The sequence below is a fragment of the Antedon bifida genome, chromosome 2 (genome assembly GCF_963402885.1).
Source record: "Antedon bifida chromosome 2, ecAntBifi1.1, whole genome shotgun sequence".
In the NCBI taxonomy this organism is placed as follows: domain Eukaryota; kingdom Metazoa; phylum Echinodermata; class Crinoidea; order Comatulida; family Antedonidae; genus Antedon; species Antedon bifida.
The window spans coordinates 23,143,445-23,159,067 of NC_136227.1; the positions used below are offsets into that span (position 1 = coordinate 23,143,445).

Consider the following 15,623-nt stretch of genomic DNA (forward strand, 5'->3'; position numbering starts at 1 on the left):
ATGTTCTTTCAATTATGGCTTCGTGTTGTCTCATGATTTTATCATTCATATTATTTGTACGTTATGATATGAGCCGGTAAAAGAATATTGGCAGCGGTGGGATTCGAACCCACGCCATCAAAATGACTGGTGCCTTAAACCAGCGCATTTGACCGCTCGGCCACGCTACCGTGAATGTTCTTTCAATTATGGCTTCGTGTTTTCTCATGATTTTATCATTCATATTATTTGTACGTTATGATATGAGCCGGTAAAAGAATATTGGCAGCGGTGGGATTCGAACCCACGCCATCGAAATGACTGGTGCCTAAAACCAGCGCCTTAGACCGCTCGTCCACGCTACCTTGAATGTTGTCACATTTAGTTAGAAAAATGTTTTCGGTATTTCTCATGAAATTTTACAATATATCATTTGTACGTTATGTAATGAGCCGGTAAAAGAATATTGGCAGCGGTGGGATTCGAACCCACGCCATCGAAATGACTGGTGCCTAAAACCAGCGCCTTAGACCGCTCGGCCACGCTACCTTGAATGTTGTCAAATTTAGTTAGAAAAATGGTTTCGGTATTTCTCATGAAATTTTACAATATTTGTACGTTATGTAATGAGCCGGTAAAAGAATATTGGCAGCGGTGGGATTCGAACCCACGCCATCGAAATGACTGGTGCCTTAAACCAGCGCATTTGACCGCTCGGCCACGCTACCGTGAATGTTCTTTCAATTATGGCTTCGTGTTTTCTCATGATTTTATCATTCATATTATTTGTACGTTATGATATGAGCCGGTAAAAGAATATTGGCAGCGGTGGGATTCGAACCCACGCCATCGAAATGACTGGTGCCTAAAACCAGCGCCTTAGCCACGCTTCCTTGAATGTTGTCACATTTAGGTAGAAAAATGGTTTCGGTATTTCTCATGAATTTTTACAATATATCATTAATTTGTACGTTATGTGGTGAGCCGGTAAAAGAATATTGGCAGCGGTGGGATTCGAACCCACGCCATCGAAATGACTGGTGCCTAAAACCAGCGCCTTAGACCGCTCGGCCACGCTACCTTGAATGTTGTCACATTTAGTTAGAAAAATGTTTTCGGTATTTCTCATGAAATTTTACATTATATCATTTGTACGTTATGTAGTGAGCCGGTAAAAGAATATTGGCAGCGGTGGGATTCGAACCCACGCCATCGAAATGACTGGTGCCTTAAACCAGCGCCTTAGACCGCGCGGTCACGCTACCGTGAATGTTCTTTCAATTATGGCTTCGTGTTGTCTCATGATTTTATCATTCATATTATTTGTACGTTATGATATGAGCCGGTAAAAGAATATTGGCAGCGGTGGGATTCGAACCCACGCCATCAAAATGACTGGTGCCTTAAACCAGCGCATTTGACCGCTCGGCCACGCTACCGTGAATGTTCTTTCAATTATGGCTTCGTGTTTTCTCATGATTTTATCATTCATATTATTTGTACGTTATGATATGAGCCGGTAAAAGAATATTGGCAGCGGTGGGATTCGAACCCACGCCATCGAAATGACTGGTGCCTAAAACCAGCGCCTTAGACCGCTCGTCCACGCTACCTTGAATGTTGTCACATTTAGTTAGAAAAATGTTTTCGGTATTTCTCATGAAATTTTACAATATATCATTTGTACGTTATGTAATGAGCCGGTAAAAGAATATTGGCAGCGGTGGGATTCGAACCCACGCCATCGAAATGACTGGTGCCTAAAACCAGCGCCTTAGACCGCTCGGCCACGCTACCTTGAATGTTGTCAAATTTAGTTAGAAAAATGGTTTCGGTATTTCTCATGAAATTTTACAATATTTGTACGTTATGTAATGAGCCGGTAAAAGAATATTGGCAGCGGTGGGATTCGAACCCACGCCATCGAAATGACTGGTGCCTTAAACCAGCGCATTTGACCGCTCGGCCACGCTACCGTGAATGTTCTTTCAATTATGGCTTCGTGTTTTCTCATGATTTTATCATTCATATTATTTGTACGTTATGATATGAGCCGGTAAAAGAATATTGGCAGCGGTGGGATTCGAACCCACGCCATCGAAATGACTGGTGCCTTAAACCAGCGCCTTAGACCGCTCGGTCACGCTACCGTGAATGTTCTTTCAATTATGGCTTCGTGTTGTCTCATGATTTTATCATTCATATTATTTGTACGTTATGATATGAGCCGGTAAAAGAATATTGGCAGCGGTGGGATTCGAACCCACGCCATCGAAATTACTGGTGCCTAAAACCAGCGCCTTAGACCGCTCGGCCACGCTACCTTGAATGTTGTCAAATTTAGTTAGAAAAATGGTTTCGGTATTTCACATGAATTTTTACATTATATCATTTGTACGTTATGTAGGCCTAGTGGGCCGGTAAATAAATATTAGCAGCGGTGGGATTCGAACCCACGCCATCGAAATGACTGGTGCCTTAAACCAGCGCCTTAGACCGCTCGGCCACGCTACCTTGAATGTTGTCAAATTTAGTTAGAAAAATGTTTTCGGTATTTCTCATGAAATTTTACATTATATCATTTGTACGTTATGTAGTGAGCCGGTAAAAGAATATTGGCAGCGGTGGGATTCGAACCCACGCCATCGAAATGACTGGTGCCTTAAACCAGCGCCTTAGACCGCTCGGTCACGCTACCGTGAATGTTCTTTCAATTATGGCTTCGTGTTGTCTCATGATTTTATCATTCATATTATTTGTACGTTATGATATGAGCCGGTAAAAGAATATTGGCAGCGGTGGGATTCGAACCCACGCCATCGAAATGACTGGTGCCTAAAACCAGCGCCTTAGACCGCTCGGCCACGCTACCTTGAATGTTGTCAAATTTAGTTAGAAAAATGGTTTCGGTATTTCACATGAATTTTTACATTATATCATTTGTACGTTATGTAGGCCTAGTGGGCCGGTAAATAAATATTAGCAGCGGTGGGATTCGAACCCACGCCATCGAAATGACTGGTGCCTTAAACCAGCGCCTTAGACCGCTCGGCCACGCTACCTTGAATGTTGTCAAATTTAGTTAGAAAAATGGTTTCGGTATTTCTCATGAAATTTTACAATATTTGTACGTTATGTAATGAGCCGGTAAAAGAATATTGGCAGCGGTGGGATTCGAACCCACGCCATCGAAATGACTGGTGCCTTAAACCAGCGCATTTGACCGCTCGGCCACGCTACCGTGAATGTTCTTTCAATTATGGTTTCGGGTTTTTTTCATGATTTTATCATTCATAATATCTGTACGTTATGATATGAGCCGGTAAAAGAACATTGGCAGCGGTGGGATTCGAACCCACGCCATCGAAATGACTGGTGCCTAAAACCAGCGCCTTAGACCGCTCGTCCACGCTACCTTGAATGTTGTCAAATTTAGTTAGAAAAATGGTTTCGGTATTTCTCATGAAATTTTACAATATATCATTTGTACGTTATGTAATGAGCCGGTAAAAGAATATTGGCAGCGGTGGGATTCGAACCCACGCCATCGAAATGACTGGTGCCTAAAACCAGCGTCTTAGACCGCTCAGCCACGCTACATTGAATGTTGTCAAATTTAGTTAGAAAAATGGTTTCGGTATTTCTCATGAAATTTTACATTATATCATTTGTACGTTATGTAGTGAGCCGGTAAAAGAATATTGGCAGCGGTGGGATTCGAACCCACGCCATCGAAATGACTGGTGCCTAAAACCAGCGCCTTAGACCGCTCGGCCACGCTACCTTGAATGTTGTCACATTTAGTTAGAAAAATGGTTTCGGTATTTCACATGAATTTTTACATTATATCATTTGTACGTTATGTAGGCCTAGTGGGCCGGTAAATAAAATATATCATTTGTACGTTATGTAATGAGCCGGTAAAAGAATATTGGCAGCGGTGGGATTCAAGCCACGCCATCGAAATGACTGATGCCTAAAACCAGCGCCTTAGACCGCTCGGCCACGCTACCTTAAATGTTGTCGACTCACATTTATTTAGAAAAACGGTTTCGGTATTTCTCATGAATTTTTTACATTATATCATTAATTTGTACGTTATGTAATGAGCCGGTAAAAGAATATTGGCAGCGGCGGGATTCGAACCCACGCCATCGAAATGACTGGTGCCTAAAACCAGCGCCTTAGACCGCTCGGCCACGCTACCTTGAATTTCGTCACTTTTAGTTAGAAAAATGGTTTTGGTATTTCTCATGAATTTTTACATTATATCATTTGTACGTTATGTAATGAGCCGGTAAAAGAATATTGGCAGTGGTGGGATTCGAACCCACGCCATCAAAATGACTGGTGCCTAAAACCAGCGCCTTAGACCACTCGGCCACGCTACCTTGAATGTTGTCAAATTTAGTTAGAAAAATGGTTTCGGTATTTCTCATGAAATTTTACAATATTTGTACGTTATGTAATGAGCCGGTAAAAGAATATTGGCAGCGGTGGGATTCGAACCCACGCCATCGAAATGACTGGTGCCTTAAACCAGCGCCTTAGACCGCTCGGCCACGCTACCTTGAATGTTGTCACATTTAGTTAGAAAAATGGTTTCGGTATTTTACAATATATCATTTGTACGCTATGTAGGCCTAGTGAGCCGGTAAAAGAATTTTGGCAGCGGTGGGATTCGAACCCACGCCATCGAAATGACTGGTGCCTAAAACCAGCGGCTTAGACCGCTCGGCCACGCTACCTTGAATGTTGTCACATTTAGTTAGAAAAATGGTTTTGGTATTTCTCATGAATTTTTACATTATATCATTTGTACGTTATGTAATGAACCGGTAAAAGAATATTGGCAGCGGTGGGATTCGAACCCACGCCATCGAAATGACTGGTGCCTAAAACCAGCGCCTTAGACCGCTCGGCCACGCTACCTTGAATGTTGTCACATTTACTTAGAAAATCTTTTTTCGGTATTTCTCATGAATTTTTAGATTATATCATTTGTACGTTATGTAATGAGCCCGTAAAAGAATATTGGCAGCGGTGGGATTCCAACTCAGGCCATCGAAATGACTGGTGCCTTAAACCAGCGCCTTAGACCGCTCGGCTACGCTACCGCGAATGTTCTTTCAATTATGGTTTCGGGTTTTTTCATGATTTTATCATTCATATTATTTGTACGTTATGATATGAGCCGGTAAAAGAATATTGGCATCGGTGGGATTCGAACCCACGCCATCGAAATGACTGGTGCCTAAAACCAGCGCCTTAGACCGCTCGGCCACGCTACCTTGAATGTTGTCACATTTATTTAGAAAAACGGTTTCGGTGTTTCTCATGAATTTTTACATTATATCATTAATTTGTACGTTATGTGGTGAGCCGGTAAAAGAAAATTGGCAGCGGTGGGATTCGAACCCACGCCATCGAAATGACTGGTGCCTAAAACCAGCGCCTTAGACCGCTCGGCCACACTACCTTAAATGTTGTCACATTTAGTTAGAAAAATGGTTTCGGTATTTCTCATGAATTTTTGCATTATATCATTTGTACGTTATATAGTGAGCCGGTAAAAGAGTTTTGGCAGCGGTGGGATTCGAACCCACGCCATCGAAATGACTGGTGCCTTAAACCAGCGCCTTAGACCGCTCGGCCACGCTACCTTGAATGTTGTCACATTTAGTTAGAAAAATGGTTTTGGTATTTGTCATGAATTTTTGCATTATATCATTTGTACGTTATATAGTGAGCCGGTAAAAGAATATTGGCAGCGGTGGGATTCGAACCCACGCCATCGAAATGACTGGTGCCTTAAACCAGCGCCTTAGACCGCTCGGCCACGCTACCGTGAATGTTGTCACATTTAGTTAGAAAAATGGTTTCGGTATTTTACAATATATCATTTGTACGCTATGTAGGCCTAGTGAGCCGGTAAAAGAATTTTGGCAGCGGTGGGATTCGAACCCACGCCATCGAAATGACTGGTGCCTAAAACCAGCGGCTTAGACCGCTCGGCCACGCTACCTTGAATGTTGTCACATTTAGTTAGAAAAATGGTTTTGGTATTTCTCTTGAATTTTTACATTATATCATTTGTACGTTATGTAATGAACCGGTAAAAGAATATTGGCAGCGGTGGGATTCGAACCCACGCCATCGAAATGACTGGTGCCTAAAACCAGCGCCTTAGACCGCTCGGCCACGCTACCTTGAATGTTGTCACATTTATTTAGAAAATCTTTTTTCGGTATTTCTCATGAATTTTTAGATTATATCATTTGTACGTTATGTAATGAGCCGGTAAAAGAATATTGGCAGCGGTGGGATTCCAACTCAGGCCATCGAAATGACTGGTGCCTTAAACCAGCGCCTTAGACCGCTCGGCTACGCTACCGTGAATGTTCTTTCAATTATGGTTTCGGGTTTTTTCATGATTTTATCATTCATATTATTTGTACGTTATGATATGAGCCGGTAAAAGAATATTGGCAGCGGTGGGATTCGAACCCACGCCATCGAAATGACTGGTGCCTAAAACCAGCGCCTTAGACCGCTCGGCCACGCTACCTTGAATGTTGTCACATTTATTTAGAAAAACGGTTTCGGTGTTTCTCATGAATTTTTACATTATATCATTAATTTGTACGTTATGTGGTGAGCCGGTAAAAGAAAATTGGCAGCGGTGGGATTCGAACCCACGCCATCGAAATGACTGGTGCCTAAAACCAGCGCCTTAGACCGCTCGGCCACGCTACCTTAAATGCTGTCACATTTAGTTAGAAAAATGGTTTTGGTATTTGTCATGAATTTTTGCATTATATCATTTGTACGTTATATAGTGAGCCGGTAAAAGAATATTGGCAGCGGTGGGATTCGAACCCACGCCATCGAAATGACTGGTGCCTTAAACCAGCGCCTTAGACCGCTCGGCCACGCTACCTTGAATGTTGTCACATTTAGTTAGAAAAATGGTTTTGGTATTTGTCATGAATTTTTGCATTATATCATTTGTACGTTATATAGTGAGCCGGTAAAAGAATATTGGCAGCGGTGGGATTCGAACCCACGCCATCGAAATGACTGGTGCCTTAAACCAGCGCCTTAGACCGCTCGGCCACGCTACCGTGAATGTTGTCACATTTATTTAGAAAAACGGTTTCGGTATTTCTCATGATTTTTTACATTATATCATTTGTACGTTATGTAATGAGCCGGTAAAAGAATATTGGCAGCGGTGGGATTCGAACTCACGCCATCGAAATGACTGGTGCCTAAAACCAGCGCCTTAGACCGCTCGGCCACGCTACCTTGAATGTTGTCACATTTAGTTAGAAAAATGGTTTCGGTATTTCTCATGAATCTTTACATTATATCATTTGTACGTTATATAGTGAGCCGGTAAAAGAATATTGGCAGCGGTGGGATTCGAACCCACGCCATCGAAATGACTGGTGCCTAAAACCAGCGCCTTAGACCGCTCGGCCACGCTACCTTGAATGTTGTCACATTTAGTTAGAAAAATGGTTTCGGTATTTCTCATGAATTTTTGCATTATATCATTTGTACGTTATATAGTGAGCCGGTAAAAGAGTTTTGGCAGCGGTGGGATTCGAACCCACGCCATCGAAATGACTGGTGCCTTAAACCAGCGCCTTAGACCGCTCGGCCACGCTACCTTGAATGTTGTCACATTTAGTTAGAAAAATGGTTTTGGTATTTGTCATGAATTTTTGCATTATATCATTTGTACGTTATATAGTGAGCCGGTAAAAGAATATAGGCAGCGGTGGGATTCGAACCCACGCCATCGAAATGACTGGTGCCTTAAACCAGCGCCTTAGACCGCTCGGCCACGCTACCGTGAATGTTCTTTCAATTATGGTTCCGGTTTTTTACATGATTTTATCATTCATGTTATTTGTACGTTATGATATGAGCATTTAAAAGAATATTGGCAGCGGTGGGATTCGAACCCACGCCATCGAAATGACTGGTGCCTAAAACCAGCGCCTTAGACCGCTCGGCCACGCTACCTTGAATGTTGTCAACTCACATTTATTTAGAAAAATGGTTTCGGTATTTCTCATGAATTTTTGCATTATATCATTAATTTGTACGTTATGTAGTGAGCCGGTAAAAGAATATTATCAGCGGTGGGATTCGAACCCACGCCATCGAAATGACTGATGCCTTAAACCAGCGCCTTAGACCGCTCGGCCACGCTATCGTGAATGTTGTCACATTTATTTAGAAAAACGGTTTCGGTATTTCTCATGATTTTTTACATTATATCATTTGTACGTTATGTAATGAGCCGGTAAAAGAATATTGGCAGCGGTGGGATTCGAACTCACGCCATCGAAATGACTGGTGCCTAAAACCAGCGCCTTAGACCGCTCGGCCACGCTACCTTGAATGTTGTCACATTTAGTTAGAAAAATGGTTTTGGTATTTGTCATGAATTTTTGCATTATATCATTTGTACGTTATATAGTGAGCCGGTAAAAGAATATTGTCAGCGGTGGGATTCGAACCCACGCCATCGAAATGACTGTTGCCTAAAACCAGCGCCTTAGACCGCTCGGCCACGCTACCTTGAATGTTGTCACATTTAGTTAGAAAAATGGTTTCGGTATTTCTCATGAATTTTTGCATTATATCATTTGTACGTTATATAGTGAGCCGGTAAAAGAGTTTTGGCAGCGGTGGGATTCGAACCCACGCCATCGAAATGACTGGTGCCTAAAACCAGCGCCTTAGACCGCTCGGCCACGCTACCTTAAATGTTGTCAACTCACATTTATTTAGAAAAATGGTTTCGGTATTTCTCATGAATTTTTGCATTATATCATTAATTTGTACGTTATGTAGTGAGCCGGTAAAAGAATATTATCAGCGGTGGGATTCGAACCCACGCCATCGAAATGACTGATGCCTTAAACCAGCGCCTTAGACCGCTCGGCCACGCTATCGTGAATGTTGTCACATTTATTTAGAAAAACGGTTTCGGTATTTCTCATGATTTTTTACATTATATCATTTGTACGTTATGTAATGAGCCGGTAAAAGAATATTGGCAGCGGTGGGATTCGAACTCACGCCATCGAAATGACTGGTGCCTAAAACCAGCGCCTTAGACCGCTCGGCCACGCTACCTTGAATGTTGTCACATTTAGTTAGAAAAATGGTTTCGGTATTTCTCATGAATCTTTACATTATATCATTTGTACGTTATATAGTGAGCCGGTAAAAGAATATTGGCAGCGGTGGGATTCGAACCCACGCCATCGAAATGAATGGTGCCTAAAACCAGCGCCTTAGTCCGCTCGGCCACGCTACCTTGAATGTTGTCACATTTAGTTAGAAAAATAGTTTTGGTATTTGTCATGAATTTTTGCATTATATCATTTGTACGTTATATAGTGAGCCGGTAAAAGAATATTGGCAGCGGTGGGATTCGAACCCACGCCATCGAAATGACTGGTGCCTTAAACCAGCGCCTTAGACCGCTCGGCCACGCTACCGTGAATGTTCTTTCAATTATGGTTTCGGGTTTTTTCATGATTTTATCATTCATGTTATTTGTACGTTATGATATGAGCATTTAAAAGAATATTGGCAGTGGTGGGATTCGAACCCACGCCATCGAAATGACTGGTGCTTAAAACCAGCGCCTTAGACCGCTCGGCCACGCTACCTTGAATGTTGTCAACTCACATTTATTTAGACAAATGGTTTCGGTATTTCTCATGAATTTTTGCATTATATCATTAATTTGTACGTTATGTAGTGATCCGGTAAAAGAATATTGTCAGCGGTGGGATTCGAACCCACGCCATCGAAATGATTGATGCCTTAAACCAGCGCCTTAGAAGAATATTGGCAGCGGTGGGATTCGAACCCACGCCATCGAAATGACTGATGCCTTAAACCAGCGCCTTAGACCGCTCGGCCACGCTATCGTGAATGTTGTCACATTTAGTTAGAAAAATGGTTTCGGTATTTCTCATGAATTTTTGCATTATATCATTTGTACGTTATATAGTGAGCCGGTAAAAGAATATTGGCAGCGGTGGGATTCGAACCCACGCCATCGAAATGACTGGTGCCTTAAACCAGCGCCTTAGACCGCTCGGCCACGCTACCTTGAATGTTGCCACATTTAGTTAGAAAAATGGTTTCGGTATTTCACATGAATTTTTACATTGTATCATTTGTACGTTATGTAGGCCTAGTGAGCCGGTAAATAAATATTGACAGCGGTGGGATTCTAACCCACGCCATCGAAATGACTGGTGCCCAAAACCAGCGCCTTAGACCGCTCGTCCACGCTACCTTGAATGTTGTCACATTTAGTTAGAAAAATGGTTTCGGTATTTCTCATGAAAATTTACAATATATCATTTGTACGTTATGTAATGAGCCGGTAAAAGAATATTGGCAGTGGTGGGATTCAAGCCACGCCATCGAAATGACTGATGCCTAAAACCAGCGCCTTAGACCGCTCGTCCACGCTACCTTAAATGTTGTCGACTCACATTTATTTAGGAAAACGGTTTCGGTATTTCTCATGAATTTTTTACATTATATCATTAATTTGTACGTTATGTAATGAGCCGGTAAAAGAATATTGGCAGCGGCGGGATTCGAACCCACGCCATCGAAATGACTGGTGCCTAAAACCAGCGCCTTAGACCGCTCGTCCACGCTACCTTGAATGTTGTCACATTTATTTAGAAAAACGGTTTCGGTATTTCTCATGAATTTTTGCATTAGGATATCATTAATTTGTACGTTATGTAGTGAGCCGGTAAAAGAATATTGTCAGCGGTGGGATTCGAGCCCACGCCATCGAAATGACTGATGCCTTAAACCAGCGCCTTAGACCGCTCGGCCACGCTATCGTGAATGTTGTCACATTTATTTAGAAAAACGGTTTCGGTATTTCTCATGAATTTTTACATTATATCATTTGTACGTTATGTAATGAGCCGGTAAAAGAATATTGGCAGCGGTGGGATTCGAACTCACGCCATCGAAATGACTGGTGCCTAAAACCAGCGCCTTAGACCGCTCGGCCACGCTACCTTGAATGTTGTCACATTTAGTTAGAAAAATGGTTTTGGTATTTCTCATGAATTTTTGCATTATATCATTTGTACGTTATATAGTCAATCAATTAATCAAGTCGTACAGTTGACTAACTACTGCATGAGATAAGCTCCGAAAAGTTTCATAAAAGTTCAGATATTGAAGTATAGTTTGGTAACGAGATCATTATCAACATCATTATATTAACGGTACGAACCATCGTGAGTGTTATCTTTGAAGGAGAGATCATAATTACTCGAAATTTTAGAACGATTACATGTAGCCAGGGCCAGGCCGGTTATATTTTTTTGACGGGACTTTTGGGTTTCGGGTATCGGACGGACTAGGAGCCAGTCAAATTGATTGGGTGATTGACAGCTTGACAGCACCGGGGCCTAGCTGTCATTATCCTCATCGTCACACTTGAGTGAATCTTCACTATACCCAAAACAAAGCCGTTAAAACAATGGGATCTCAAGATAACAATGAGAATCGATCGGATGACTCATCGCAACAAGTCAAGGACACCATACAATGTATCGAAGGTTGTGATTTAGTTGGCAACACGGACTTTATAGAATGCACCTTGTGTGGATTACATTACCACAGGCGATGTATCAGCATAAAGGGCAAAAAAACGGTTTGGTTTTGCTCTAAATGTAAAAATTTACCAACAAGATTAAACGATTTGGAACAAGAATTAGCTACACTGCGATCGGAAAATAGTGCTCTCATTGGCATTATCAACAGCCAGAATGATGCTATTACTGAAATGGCAAATACATCAATTGGATTTGGAAACACTACAAGAAATGAAAATAGACCTACAACCACCAAACATATCGATGCAGGCGAACATACGCGCAATAGTGACATAAAGCCTACGTTATTACTAGGAGACTCCATGATCAGGGATATAAATGAAAAGGGTCTACAGAATACCGACATCAAATGCATGAGAGGAGCAACATTGGGTGACATTTCAACCAAACTAAATGATATTGAGCTGGAGGATTACGGTACAATCATTCTACATGTTGGAACTAATAACTGCACTGAGGATGCAGACTTAGAACAAGGTATTACTGATTACGCATTATTAATGGATGTAATTGAGAACGAAGCCCCTACCGCTACAAAAATCATATCCACAATTATTCCCCGAACCGACAGCGAAGACAACAATGACAGAGTAAAACAATTTAACAGGGAAATAAAGGAAATGGCTGGAAAAAAAACATTCACAGTTGTAGATAATACAGCAATGTTTATCTCAGGATCGCGCATAAATCGAAATTTACTCGACAGGAGAGGGCTACACCTATCAAACGCAGGTACGAGAAAACTCCTTCACAACATAAATAGCTATCATAGACTCATCAAGCCATCACAACGACGACAACAAAATCCAAACGGAAGATTTCAAGGCAATGACAATAGGAAGCGTCCAAACTTCGCGAATCAAAGAAACTCCAATTTTGTAAGCCAAAGAACCCAGAACTTTGTGGACCGTCAAAACAACCGTAACTTTACCCGGAACTATAGAGGGTGTTTTAACTGCGGTGGTCAGAACCATAACAGTGCCAACTGCAGATACGACGACAGCCCGACAATTTGTTATCAATGTAATCAAGTCGGTCACTTGGCTAGATATTGTGAATCAAGACCATACTAGGTTAGTGGCCATGTAACGAGTGCCGGGAAACCAGCAGAACTATCAAGTAAGAACAATGAAACTAAATCTGTAAATGACAAAATTAACTCTAATTTAGATAATTATGTTAATAGACCTATCATAAACGACAGACAAAGCATTAACAGACCGTCATACTATGATCAATGTGCTACGAAAATGGCAAAAGCCGGGGGTCTAAAACTTGGTCATTTAAATCCATGGAGCATTGTAAATAAAATGGATGAACTTACATTCCTTTTAAATAAACTAAACATTGATATTCTATGCATCAGCGAAACTTTTCTAAACGAGAATATTACCGACGCTTATGTCAGTATTGATGGGTTTAATATAGTTAGACACGATAGAAGAGATAGGAAGGGCGGAGGGGTCTGCATATATGTTAAAAACGGTATATCATTTAAAGAAAGACATGACTTAAGTAATGACATTGTGGAGGGTGTCTGGATTGAATTAACGAGAAAAAAATCCGATAATATTTTAATCTATGCATTATATCGTCCGCCGGATAGTACTAGTGATTACTTTGATAAAATAATTGATATTATTGAAATGGCATCAGCTGAAAACAAGGAAATGATTATTCTGGGTGATCTAAATATTGATTATAAATTTGATGAGGATCTATATAAGAACCCAGTTAATTTGATCGAAAATATGTTCTCCCTGCAACAATTAATTACCAAACCAACACGAGTTACTCAAACGACGTCAACTTGTATTGACCTTATTCTCAGCTCAATGCCTGACCAACATACTATAAGTGACGTAGCTAAAGTTGCCCTCAGTGACCATTTCTTGGTATATACTTGTTTGAAGTCAATTAAGGAACCTATTAAACATAAAACTGTTACTTTTAGAAATTTCAAAAACTTTGACAAAAATGCATTTATAAATGATATACGGGAATGCGAATCAGTACAAAATATCGATATTTCCTTAGATATAAATGAAATGTGGACAAATTGGCGGAATTCATTCTTAGCTATTTGTAACAAGCATGCACCATTCAGAACAACTAGAGTAAAACATAGATATAACCCATGGATGTCACCCGATATTATAAAGTTAATATATAAACGTGATTATTGTAAGACACTATCCGATAGGCATAAAACACAACACCATCTACAAGAATTTCGTAGAATTAGAAATTTAGTGAATAAGAATATTAAAAAGGCTAAATCTACCTATTATGATAATATAGGAAACAAATTTAAAAATGACCCAAAACAGCTGTGGCGCGAACTAAATCAAATTACTGGTAAATCAAAGGAGAGACAGTCAATTCATCCCGACATTGACTGCGACGCAATTAGTGATTATTTTGCAAACATAGGACAAACCATCTCAAGTAAATTGAATAACACGACTTTAGATTGGACAAATCCAAATTGTAGATATTCTTTTTCATTTGAACAATTGACAGAAGAAGATATATTTAAAGCTGTTTTAAGCCTACCGAATAGTAGCAATAATGATATTATAGGCTTTGATAGTAAATTGCTAAGGACTGCAGCAGAACATATATCTTTACCCCTGTACAGAATAATTAACATCTCTTTAACATCAGGGAAATTACCAAATGATTGGAAAATAGCAAAAACCACACCAATCTATAAAGGTAATGGCTGCAAACAAACAATGTCAAATTACAGGCCAATATCAGTTGTGTGTCATATCGCTAAGTTAGTAGAAAAAGAAATTCAAAAACAAATAGTTAAATACTTTAGTGAACATGATCTCATGAATGTTGATCAATTTGCCTTTAGGAAAAACCATTCCACAGTAAATTGCCTCCATAGAGTGATTGATGATTGGCTAGAAATTCTCGATGAATCAGCGGTGGGATTCGAACCCACGCCATCGAAATGACTGGTGCCTAAAACCAGCGCCTTAGACCGCTCGGCCACGCTACCTTGAATGTTGTCACATTTAGTTAGAAAAATGGTTTCGGTATTTCTCATGAATTTTTGCATTATATCATTTGTACGTTATATAGTGAGCCGGTAAAAGAGTTTTGGTAGCGGTGGGATTCGAACCCACGCCATCGAAATGACTGGTGCCTAAAACCAGCGCCTTAGACCGCTCGGCCACGCTACCTTAAATGTTGTCAACTCACATTTATTTAGAAAAATGGTTTCGGTATTTCTCATGAATTTTTGAATTATATCATTAATTTGTACGTTATGTAGTGAGCCGGTAAAAGAATATTATCAGCGGTGGGATTCGAACCCACGCCATCGAAATGACTGATGCCTTAAACCAGCGCCTTAGACCGCTCGGCCACGCTATCGTGAATGTTGTCACATTTATTTAGAAAAACGGTTTCGGTATTTCTCATGATTTTTTACATTATATCATTTGTACGTTATGTAATGAGCCGGTAAAAGAATATTGGCAGCGGTGGGATTCGAACTCACGCCATCGAAATGACTGGTGCCTAAAACCAGCGCCTTAGACCGCTCGGCCACGCTACCTTGAATGTTGTCACATTTATTTAGACAAATGGTTTCGGTATTTCTCATGAATTTTTGCATTATATCATTAATTTGTACGTTATGTAGTGATCCGGTAAAAGAATATTGTCAGCGGTGGGATTCGAACCCACGCCATCGAAATGACTGATGCCTTAAACCAGCGCCTTAGACCGCTCGGCCACGCTATCGTGAATGTTGTCACATTTAGTTAGAAAAATGGTTTCGGTATTTCTCATGAATTTTTGCATTATATCATTTGTACGTTATATAGTGAGCCGGTAAAAGAATATTGGCAGCGGTGGGATTCGAACCCACGCCATCGAAATGACTGGTGCCTTAAACCAGCGCCTTAGACCGCTCGGCCACGCTACCTTGAA

The 15,623-nt window shown here is 40.9% G+C and overlaps 35 non-coding genes across 35 annotated transcripts; all 35 read right to left on the reverse strand.

Annotated features, from left to right (window-relative positions):
- Nucleotides 1–88: 88 nt before the first annotated feature.
- On the reverse strand, nt 89–170 carry Trnal-aag (transfer RNA leucine (anticodon AAG)). The gene has a single exon. It is a non-coding gene; the product is annotated as a tRNA-Leu (tRNA).
- Nucleotides 171–446: 276 nt separating this feature from the next.
- Nucleotides 447–528, reverse strand: Trnal-uag (transfer RNA leucine (anticodon UAG)). Its single transcript has one exon. It is a non-coding gene; the product is annotated as a tRNA-Leu (tRNA).
- A 97-nt stretch (nt 529–625) lies between these two features.
- Nucleotides 626–707, reverse strand: Trnal-aag (transfer RNA leucine (anticodon AAG)). The gene has a single exon. It is a non-coding gene; the product is annotated as a tRNA-Leu (tRNA).
- A 271-nt stretch (nt 708–978) lies between these two features.
- On the reverse strand, nt 979–1,060 carry Trnal-uag (transfer RNA leucine (anticodon UAG)). The gene has a single exon. It is a non-coding gene; the product is annotated as a tRNA-Leu (tRNA).
- Nucleotides 1,061–1,336: 276 nt separating this feature from the next.
- Nucleotides 1,337–1,418, reverse strand: Trnal-aag (transfer RNA leucine (anticodon AAG)). The gene has a single exon. It is a non-coding gene; the product is annotated as a tRNA-Leu (tRNA).
- A 276-nt stretch (nt 1,419–1,694) lies between these two features.
- Trnal-uag (transfer RNA leucine (anticodon UAG)) lies at nt 1,695–1,776 on the reverse strand. Its single transcript has one exon. It is a non-coding gene; the product is annotated as a tRNA-Leu (tRNA).
- A 97-nt stretch (nt 1,777–1,873) lies between these two features.
- Nucleotides 1,874–1,955, reverse strand: Trnal-aag (transfer RNA leucine (anticodon AAG)). Its single transcript has one exon. It is a non-coding gene; the product is annotated as a tRNA-Leu (tRNA).
- Nucleotides 1,956–2,221: 266 nt separating this feature from the next.
- On the reverse strand, nt 2,222–2,303 carry Trnal-uag (transfer RNA leucine (anticodon UAG)). Its single transcript has one exon. It is a non-coding gene; the product is annotated as a tRNA-Leu (tRNA).
- Nucleotides 2,304–2,411: 108 nt separating this feature from the next.
- Trnal-aag (transfer RNA leucine (anticodon AAG)) lies at nt 2,412–2,493 on the reverse strand. The gene has a single exon. It is a non-coding gene; the product is annotated as a tRNA-Leu (tRNA).
- A 276-nt stretch (nt 2,494–2,769) lies between these two features.
- Trnal-uag (transfer RNA leucine (anticodon UAG)) lies at nt 2,770–2,851 on the reverse strand. Its single transcript has one exon. It is a non-coding gene; the product is annotated as a tRNA-Leu (tRNA).
- A 108-nt stretch (nt 2,852–2,959) lies between these two features.
- Trnal-aag (transfer RNA leucine (anticodon AAG)) lies at nt 2,960–3,041 on the reverse strand. Its single transcript has one exon. It is a non-coding gene; the product is annotated as a tRNA-Leu (tRNA).
- A 97-nt stretch (nt 3,042–3,138) lies between these two features.
- Nucleotides 3,139–3,220, reverse strand: Trnal-aag (transfer RNA leucine (anticodon AAG)). The gene has a single exon. It is a non-coding gene; the product is annotated as a tRNA-Leu (tRNA).
- A 461-nt stretch (nt 3,221–3,681) lies between these two features.
- Nucleotides 3,682–3,763, reverse strand: Trnal-uag (transfer RNA leucine (anticodon UAG)). Its single transcript has one exon. It is a non-coding gene; the product is annotated as a tRNA-Leu (tRNA).
- A 341-nt stretch (nt 3,764–4,104) lies between these two features.
- Nucleotides 4,105–4,186, reverse strand: Trnal-uag (transfer RNA leucine (anticodon UAG)). Its single transcript has one exon. It is a non-coding gene; the product is annotated as a tRNA-Leu (tRNA).
- Nucleotides 4,187–4,288: 102 nt separating this feature from the next.
- Nucleotides 4,289–4,370, reverse strand: Trnal-uag (transfer RNA leucine (anticodon UAG)). The gene has a single exon. It is a non-coding gene; the product is annotated as a tRNA-Leu (tRNA).
- A 97-nt stretch (nt 4,371–4,467) lies between these two features.
- Trnal-aag (transfer RNA leucine (anticodon AAG)) lies at nt 4,468–4,549 on the reverse strand. The gene has a single exon. It is a non-coding gene; the product is annotated as a tRNA-Leu (tRNA).
- Nucleotides 4,550–4,829: 280 nt separating this feature from the next.
- Trnal-uag (transfer RNA leucine (anticodon UAG)) lies at nt 4,830–4,911 on the reverse strand. Its single transcript has one exon. It is a non-coding gene; the product is annotated as a tRNA-Leu (tRNA).
- A 465-nt stretch (nt 4,912–5,376) lies between these two features.
- On the reverse strand, nt 5,377–5,458 carry Trnal-uag (transfer RNA leucine (anticodon UAG)). The gene has a single exon. It is a non-coding gene; the product is annotated as a tRNA-Leu (tRNA).
- Nucleotides 5,459–5,560: 102 nt separating this feature from the next.
- Nucleotides 5,561–5,642, reverse strand: Trnal-aag (transfer RNA leucine (anticodon AAG)). Its single transcript has one exon. It is a non-coding gene; the product is annotated as a tRNA-Leu (tRNA).
- Nucleotides 5,643–5,744: 102 nt separating this feature from the next.
- On the reverse strand, nt 5,745–5,826 carry Trnal-aag (transfer RNA leucine (anticodon AAG)). Its single transcript has one exon. It is a non-coding gene; the product is annotated as a tRNA-Leu (tRNA).
- A 280-nt stretch (nt 5,827–6,106) lies between these two features.
- On the reverse strand, nt 6,107–6,188 carry Trnal-uag (transfer RNA leucine (anticodon UAG)). The gene has a single exon. It is a non-coding gene; the product is annotated as a tRNA-Leu (tRNA).
- Nucleotides 6,189–6,465: 277 nt separating this feature from the next.
- Nucleotides 6,466–6,547, reverse strand: Trnal-uag (transfer RNA leucine (anticodon UAG)). The gene has a single exon. It is a non-coding gene; the product is annotated as a tRNA-Leu (tRNA).
- Nucleotides 6,548–6,653: 106 nt separating this feature from the next.
- On the reverse strand, nt 6,654–6,735 carry Trnal-uag (transfer RNA leucine (anticodon UAG)). The gene has a single exon. It is a non-coding gene; the product is annotated as a tRNA-Leu (tRNA).
- A 102-nt stretch (nt 6,736–6,837) lies between these two features.
- Nucleotides 6,838–6,919, reverse strand: Trnal-aag (transfer RNA leucine (anticodon AAG)). The gene has a single exon. It is a non-coding gene; the product is annotated as a tRNA-Leu (tRNA).
- A 102-nt stretch (nt 6,920–7,021) lies between these two features.
- Trnal-aag (transfer RNA leucine (anticodon AAG)) lies at nt 7,022–7,103 on the reverse strand. Its single transcript has one exon. It is a non-coding gene; the product is annotated as a tRNA-Leu (tRNA).
- Nucleotides 7,104–7,389: 286 nt separating this feature from the next.
- Trnal-uag (transfer RNA leucine (anticodon UAG)) lies at nt 7,390–7,471 on the reverse strand. Its single transcript has one exon. It is a non-coding gene; the product is annotated as a tRNA-Leu (tRNA).
- A 102-nt stretch (nt 7,472–7,573) lies between these two features.
- Nucleotides 7,574–7,655, reverse strand: Trnal-aag (transfer RNA leucine (anticodon AAG)). Its single transcript has one exon. It is a non-coding gene; the product is annotated as a tRNA-Leu (tRNA).
- A 102-nt stretch (nt 7,656–7,757) lies between these two features.
- On the reverse strand, nt 7,758–7,839 carry Trnal-aag (transfer RNA leucine (anticodon AAG)). The gene has a single exon. It is a non-coding gene; the product is annotated as a tRNA-Leu (tRNA).
- A 92-nt stretch (nt 7,840–7,931) lies between these two features.
- Trnal-uag (transfer RNA leucine (anticodon UAG)) lies at nt 7,932–8,013 on the reverse strand. The gene has a single exon. It is a non-coding gene; the product is annotated as a tRNA-Leu (tRNA).
- A 663-nt stretch (nt 8,014–8,676) lies between these two features.
- Nucleotides 8,677–8,758, reverse strand: Trnal-uag (transfer RNA leucine (anticodon UAG)). Its single transcript has one exon. It is a non-coding gene; the product is annotated as a tRNA-Leu (tRNA).
- Nucleotides 8,759–9,421: 663 nt separating this feature from the next.
- Trnal-aag (transfer RNA leucine (anticodon AAG)) lies at nt 9,422–9,503 on the reverse strand. The gene has a single exon. It is a non-coding gene; the product is annotated as a tRNA-Leu (tRNA).
- Nucleotides 9,504–9,595: 92 nt separating this feature from the next.
- Nucleotides 9,596–9,677, reverse strand: Trnal-uaa (transfer RNA leucine (anticodon UAA)). The gene has a single exon. It is a non-coding gene; the product is annotated as a tRNA-Leu (tRNA).
- A 366-nt stretch (nt 9,678–10,043) lies between these two features.
- Nucleotides 10,044–10,125, reverse strand: Trnal-aag (transfer RNA leucine (anticodon AAG)). The gene has a single exon. It is a non-coding gene; the product is annotated as a tRNA-Leu (tRNA).
- A 4,662-nt stretch (nt 10,126–14,787) lies between these two features.
- Trnal-uag (transfer RNA leucine (anticodon UAG)) lies at nt 14,788–14,869 on the reverse strand. The gene has a single exon. It is a non-coding gene; the product is annotated as a tRNA-Leu (tRNA).
- A 667-nt stretch (nt 14,870–15,536) lies between these two features.
- Nucleotides 15,537–15,618, reverse strand: Trnal-aag (transfer RNA leucine (anticodon AAG)). Its single transcript has one exon. It is a non-coding gene; the product is annotated as a tRNA-Leu (tRNA).
- Nucleotides 15,619–15,623: the final 5 nt, after the last annotated feature.